Below are 8,183 nucleotides of genomic sequence, written 5' to 3'. Positions count from 1 at the left end.
ACTCCGCTGACAGAAATAGGAGTTATTACGGTCTTTTGCAAAGTGATCACGCACATGATGTAGCAATTTCATAGTCCAGAAATGTCAGTCCAGAAATAAACCCTTTGAAATAAAGTTACGAGTATGTAAAGGGGTATTTGGCAAAAGTGGTTGAATGCTCATCCATTTCCACTGTTTGCCCTCACAGGCAGACTGCATTTTCCAGCCTCCCTTTGCAATTAGGTAAGGATCTCATGATTGGGTTGTAGCCAATGGAATCTGGGCAGAAGCATCCTAAGCCACATCCAGTTTTCCTCATAAATCCTCATCTTCTGGCCAACAGACGTATGAAAAATGCTCAAAATCAGTAATCATCAGGGAAATGCAAATCAAAATCACAACGAGATATCACACCTGTCAGAAAGACTAACATCAAAAAGACAATAACAAGTGATGAAGATGTGAAGAAGGAACTCCCACTCACCACTGGTAGGAATATAAACTGGGATGACCACTGTGGAAAACGGTATGGAAATTCCTCAAAAAATTTAAGATAGGAACACCATATGATGCAATAATTCTACTACTGGGTATTTACCCACAGAAAATGAAAACATTAATTTGAAAAGATATACGCACCCCTACGTTTATTGCAGCATGATTTACAATAGTCAAAATATGGAAGCAACCCAAGTGTCTGTCAGTAGACAAATGGATAAAGTGTGTGTGTGTGTGTGTGTGTGTGTGTGTGTGTGTGTGTGTGTGTGTGAATATTATGCAGCCATAAAATAGGAAATTGTGCCATTTGTGACAACATGGATGGTCCTAGAGGGTATTCTGCTAAGTGAAATAAGACTGAAAAAGACAAATATATGATTTCATTCAGATGTGGAACCTAAAAAGCATAACAGATGAATAAACAGCAGAATCAGACCTGTAAATACAGGGAACTATCTGATGGCTGCTAGAGGAGAGGGAAGGTGGTGATGGGCAAAATGGGGGAAGGGGAGTGGAAGATACAGGCTTCTTGTTACAGAATGATTAAGTCACAGGAATAAAAGGCACAACATAAGGAATAGTCAATGAGATCGTATGGTGACAGATGGTAGCTACACTTGTGAAAATGGCGTAGCATACAGACTTGTCAAGTCACTATGTTCGACGCCTGAAACTAATGTAACATTGTGTCAATACACTGAAATAAAGAATTTTAGTTAAAAAAATCCTTCTCATCTTCCAAGTTCTCTCACATCCTTCCTGCTGGAAATGAAGGACTCTAAGATAGCAAAACCGTAAGATGGATCCCTGAATCACTACTGGAGGCAAATGCCTCGTAATAATAGCCCACCTTGCGTTAGGCAGTGGTGGGAACCAGAAGCCAACTTTTATTGTCATAAGCTGGTGAGATATTTGGGGTGAGTGAGCATAAACTTGAATAACAGAAAATACATGTATAAAGAGTTTTATTGTAGTATTTCCAGTGGCAAAAATGCAAAACAAAGGAAAAAAGTGAATACCTGTCAATAAATGAATGGTTAAATAAATTTGGCCTCTCTATGCTATATAGCATATCATACATCTACTAAGATTTGCTTTTGAGATATTATTAGTACATATTTTTATGACATAAAAAATGAATTATTCAAATTCATATGTATTTGAATACTTAGTGGAAAATTACAAACGTACAGAAGGATGTCTACCAGCTTGTAAGCATTAGTGGAGAGGGTGTCTGGAGAGGGGGAAGAAGAGCAAGTTAAAAAATTTATTTTGTTTAAGTTTATGGTTCATGATAAATAAGTATGGTTTAAAAAAAAAATACTGGAGGGGCACCTGGGTGGTTCAGTCAGTTAAGTGTCCGACTTGGGCTCAGGTCATGATATCGCGGTTCATGAGTTTGAGCCCCACGTGGGGCTCTGTGCTGACAGCTCAGCACAGAATCCCCTTTGGATTCTGTGTCTCCCTCTCTCTGCCCCTTCCCCACTCATGCTCTCTCTCTCAAAAATAAACATTAAAAAAAATTTTAAAATACTTGAAAACATAAGATTTTTAAAAAAATGTTTATTTTTGAGAGAGGTGGCGGGGTGGGGCAGAGAGACAAAGAATCCCAAGCAGGCTCCATGCTGTCTGCACAGAGCCTGACGCAGGGCTTGAACTCATGAACTGAGATTATGACCTGAGCCAAAATCAAGAGTCAGACGCTTAACCGACTGTGCCACCCAGGTGCCCCCAAAATACAGGAGTTTTAATTTTTTTTTTTTAACATTTATTTATTTTTGAGACAGAGAGAGAGAGAGCATGAACAGGGAGGGTCAGAGAAAGAGGGAGACACAGAATCCGAAACAGGCTCCAGGCTCTGAGCTGTCAGCACAGAGCCCGATGCGGGGCTCGAACCCACAGACTGTGAGATCTGGACCTGAGCCAAAGTCGGACGCTTAACTGACTGAGCCGCCCAGGCGCCCCCAAAATACAGGAGTTTTAAAAATATTTGTTTTAAATATGCTTTTGAAAAATTCTTATAATTCTTTTTATGGTATAATATTTTCTTATTTTAATTTAACAAATGTGTAGTGTTTAGAATGAGGATTACTTGTGAAGTGCCTCCCCAAAGCAGGATAGACAAACCTGAAATACATCAAACACAGGCCTAGCCATGTTTTAGAGACGGTGAGCCCAGTTGGGGCTAACGTCGGCTGGCGCCACGCAGGAAACATCTCTTACACATTTGTCTCCTCTTCTGATCTTCCATGTTGGTTATTTATGTCTTCTTCACACCGTCAGCATTTTCACAGGTCTGTGTGAATCCACTTTGCTTCTCTGCTAGAGATGCCCAGATCCACAGCCTGCGGCTACCCACCTGGGTACTTAGGTCCCCCCTGCTTGAGGAGTTAGCCAACTGGTCATTCATGCTTACCAGCAGCCCAGAGATACACCCTGTTACCCCGGCTCTAGATAGTAGCACGTTAATGATTCTAGGATTTTGAGAAGCCAAAATCCCCTTTCCATCCCTTTTACTCTCCTATGGTGTACCAACATCTTTGTACTCCCAGAAATCAGAGTAGATTCTGTACCAGTACCAGTCTGGGTACATACAACGTACTTTCCTTTCCAGACTGTGCATAGGGTCTCTCCAAGTCCCACCCACCTGAGTTCAAAATCTTCCACTTCTCCCTCCCCATTTGCAATGTTTAAGGATATGCAGAGGACCAAAGTGAGGCCCTGCTCACCGTGTAACATTGGTTATGCTAGTTTCAATTTAAATTTAATGTTTAATTTTAACTTTTGAATTTAAAAGGCAAGGTTTTTTTTTTCATAATAGGGTTTTACACTATTTTTTAGCGTTTATTTTTTAAGTGTTCATTTATTTTTTTATATATAATTTATTGTCAAATTGGTTTCCATACAACACCCAGTGCTCATCCCAACAGGTGCCCTCAATGCCCATCACCCACTTTCCCCTCTCCCCCACCCCCCTTAAACCCTCAGTTTGTTCTCAGTATTTAAGAGTCCCTTATGGTTTGCCTCCCCTCTCTGTAACTTTTTTCCCCCCCTTCCACTCCCCACTGGTCTTCTGTTAAGTTTCTCAGGACCCACATATGAGTGAAAAAATATGGTATCTTTCTCTGCCTGACTTATTTCACTTAGCATTAATACTCTCCAGTTCCATCCACGTTGCTACAAATGGCCAGATTTCATTCTTTGTCATTGCCAAGTAGTATTCCATTGTATATATAAACCACATCTTTATCCATTCATCAGTTGATGGACATTTAGGCTCTTTCCATAATTTGGCTATTGTTGAGAGTACAGCTATCAACATTGGGGTACAAGTGCCCCTATGCATCAGCACTGCTATAACCCTTGGGTAAATTCCTAGCGGTGCTATTGCTGGGTCATAGAGTAGATCTATTTTTAATTTTTTGAGGAACCTCCACACTGTTTTCCAGAGCGGCTGCACCAGTCTGCATTCCCACCAACAGTGCAAGAGGGTTTCCATTTCTCCACATCCTTTCCAGCATCTATAGTCTCCTGATTTGTTCATTTTAGCCACTCTGACTGGGGTGAGGTGGTATCTCAGTGTGGTTTTGATTTGTATTTCCCTGATGAGGAGTGACGTTGAGCATCTTTTCATGTTTATACCATTTTCATTACAAATGTCTACTTTTGTTCTTTATGAGTTTATTGAGTTTACTGGGATGCCTTGGAATTAACCACGGTTTGTAATAACATTTCTGTGGAAAAATGTGTTCCAAGTTTCAAACACTTGCTCTTAAATGTATGTAAACTTTTGAGAAAAAGAAAATGTATTCTTAAGTCGGAATATGTATTAATGAACTTTTAGTTTCCAAAAGGGAATTGCCTTGAGTTCAAGCATAAACCCAAGTGTCTTCATATATTCTGCTGTTGACAAGTTAACATAAGTATCAGATTTATGAGGAAAAAAGGTAAAAGAGTCATATTTATTTAAAGGAAATGAAACTTCCAACATGCTGCCTTGATTTTAAAAGTGTTTAATCACTTAGAATTTTCAGTCTTTGGTTCCCATTTTCCAGTGTTAACTGCTTGCCGTTTTTTTCCCACTAATCTTTCTTTGGATGTTTTACAGATTCAGTACTTCTTTTCTCCCTTCCTGTACAGCTTATCTGAAAAGTTCCTTCCTGCATGCCTCATCTGAAAAGTTTTGAAATGTCTGGCAGTAATATAAACAGTAAAAGAGTTAGAAAAATACTGAGGAATTTAGGTCATGTTAAAAATACAAGTCAGAAAACGGGCGCCTGGGTGGCTCAGTCGGTTAAGCATCTGACTCTTGGTTTCGGCTCAGGTCATGATCTCATGATTTATGGGTTCGAGTCCCACATCAGGCTCTGTGCAGGCAGTGTAGAGTCTGCTTGGGATTCTCTCTCCCTCTCTCTCTTTCTGCCCTTCCCCCACTTGCACTGTCTCTCTCTCTCTCTCTCTCTTTCTCAAAATAAATAAACTTAAAAAAAATACGAGTCAGAAAATAGTATAGCTGAGTTTAGTGCAGAGAAACATGTATAAGATACTATCTTGTACAGTGGTTTAGACTGGATTGTAATTTGACTATTAGTTTTCTAGTTTAAAAAAAAAAACAACCCTCAACCACTCATTAGAGTCACTATATAATAAAAGCAAAACATACAGTTCAAGGTAAGCATAATTTAGTCAAAAGAGATCAGAATTTTGCCCAGGGTTCCCACCTAATAGAATGTCAGGATGTCATCTTAGATAACATCCTGACAACAGCTGAAAGAGAATTTCTTACCAATGGTTCATAACATTGGTTACACCACTGTAACCAAACTCTTAAGTTACAATTCAAATCAATTGTGTAGATTTCTTGATTTGTAGTGCTTAGGGAATCCCTACATTTTCATTAGTAATGCCTGTAGAAGTCATTCCCTATTTTGAGGTATACACAACTAATCATCAAATTGAATGATTCTTGTAAAAGTAGATTAGGGGATTGTGTTGGGAGTCCTCAAGACCATTCTGAGTTTTGGTAATTCCTTAGGAGAACTCCCAGGACTCAGCATGTAGTTATACTCATGGTTATGATTTATTGTAGTGAAAGGATACAGAGCATAACCAGCAAAGAGAAAAGGGACATGGGGCTAAGTAAACCAGATGTAAACTTTCAAGATTCCTTTTCCAGTGGAGTCACACAGGATGTGCTTAATTCTTCAAACAACAAGGTGGGACAAATTGTGGGAAATGTTGCCAATCAGGGAAACTCATTAGAGATTGAACACCCAGGGTTTCTACTGGGGTCTGATCATATTACTCCCTGTCTTGCACATACCTAAATTTCAATCTCTTAGAAGAAAAGCAGAAAACGATCTTGTTTGTACAAACAGTTTAGACACTGAACCACTCATACCAGTTAGTGGTAGGAAGCTTCTTGAAATCCATGTGCCCAGATGCCAACTAAGGGCCAACACTATAAGGAGGATTTTTAATTTTTTTAATGTATTTATTTTTTATTTTTGGGAGAGAGAAACAGAGCGTGAGTGGGGAAGGGGCAAAGAGAGAGGGAGACACAGAATCTGAAGCAGGCTCCAGGCTCTGAGCTCTCAGCAGAGAGCCTGATGCAGGGCTCAAACTCACAGTGAGATCATGACCTGAGCCAAAGTCGGATGCTTAACTTACTATGTGACCCAGGTGCCCCCAAGAAGGATTTTTAAAGTATAAGCAGTTAGGACTGCTATGTTAACTTTTTTTCCACACCCAGATAATTAAACTTATCTAAACACTCTGGAAATAACTTATTATATGGCTCCTTATATATTTGCCTAAAGAAATAATCTACCTGCTTTAGTGCTAGTTCATTAATTTTATTAGTTCTCAAGTAATGAATGATGCTGGTGTAAATTTAGCCTATATACTCTACTATACTGATTAAGAATTCACTGATCAAGAACTTTGGAATTTAAATATTACGTTTTCGAATTTGAATAAGAAACTTCTTATGTGTGAAATAGGTTAAATGGAATTTTATAATTTCATGTGTCATTCTCAAACAAGTACGCTGATTTTACTAGGGTCTTTATTTGATAAGGGGGTATTCCAGCTGTGGATTTAACCACTATTTCATAGCACAAAGAAATAATATAATGGATTGCATAGCTTGATTAACTTGATTTTGATTTATGTTCTTTTGAATTACAAGTGCCCCTAGAAGAAAGTAGCTATTCATCTTTGGCTAGTTACTATTTCAGCACATGAGGAACACTGATGAAAGAAAAGCACTTACATGTCTTACTGTATTTCACATTCCTATGCCAGGGGAAAGGGCAAAGGAATATTTAAGATGTGCCATTTTAAAAAGCTGTTACTATCAAGAAAAGAACTGCAGAAGCTTACCATCTATGTTTTCTTCTAGGGGTGTTAGGTTTATGGTTTTGGGTCTTAGGTTCAAATCTTTAATCCATTATGAGTTCATTTTTGTGTATGGTGTAAGATTCTGGTCCAGCTTTATTCTTTGTTCATGTGACTGTCCAGTTTTCCCAGTACCATGTATTGAAGAGATTGTCCCTTTCCCATTTTATATTCTTGCCTCCTTTGTTAATTGACCATATAGATGTGGGTTTATTTCTGGTGTCCCTATTCTGTTCCATTGATCTACATATCTGTTTTTATGCCAATACCATGCTGTTTTGATTACTATAGCTTTGTAGTAGTTTGAAATCAAGGGGCATGATGTGTTCTTTCTCAAGATTGTTTTGACATCAGGGTCTTTTGTGGTTCCATATCAAATTTTAGGATTGTTGTATTTCTGTGAAAAATGCTGTTGGAATTTCGATAAAAATTGCACTGAATCTGTAGATTGCTTTGGTCAGTATTACATTTTAACAATATTAATTATTCTAATCCCTGAGCATGGAATATCTTCCCATTTATTTATGCTTTCTTCAACTTCTTTCATTAATGTCTTACAGTTTTCAATGTATAAGTTTATCACCTCCTTGGTTAAATTTATCCCTAGGTATTTGATTCTTTTTTGAAGAAACTGCAAATGAGATTGTTTTCTTAATTTCTTTTTCTGATAGTTCATTATTAGTGCATAAAAATGCAACAGAGTTTTGTATATTACTTTTGTATCCTGCAATGTTACTGAATTCTTTTATTAGTTCAAATAGTTTTTTGATGGAGTCTTTAGGATTTTCTATGTATAATATCATTTAATCTGCAAATAACAGTTTTACTTCTTTCCTTCCAATTTTTGATGGCTTTCATTTCGATTTCTTGCCTAATTGCTCTGGCAAGGGCTCTCATACTGCCATATTATCTTTATATTATATTAATAGATACATATTAAGCGCTCTATACAAATAATCTTGGTTTCCTCTCCCCTTCCATCCCCCCCGCCCCCAGCTTTTCTTTTACTGGTAAAATTTTTGGTTTTGCTTGGAAGGCTGCTTGTATACTAATACCATTATGTTGTACCCTTAGTAATTTTCTATTCTCTACTATGAGAAATAAGCAAAATTGGCTGACCACCTTTTCTTCCTTCCTCCTCTTACTCTCTCCCAGCATCTGATGTGAAGTAATATCTTCTTATTTTCAGGTAATAACTATAAGGCAGTCAGCGTGCCTGTTCTACTTTTCATATGTTCTCACCATTTCACACCCCCTCCTCCTATGTTTGATAATTGTACTCTCCACCTCATTAGAGCATGTGACCA

Source organism: Panthera leo, chromosome A1 (genome assembly GCF_018350215.1).
Source record: "Panthera leo isolate Ple1 chromosome A1, P.leo_Ple1_pat1.1, whole genome shotgun sequence".
Classification (NCBI taxonomy): Eukaryota; Metazoa; Chordata; class Mammalia; order Carnivora; family Felidae; genus Panthera; species Panthera leo.
This window is presented reverse-complemented; position numbering follows the sequence as displayed.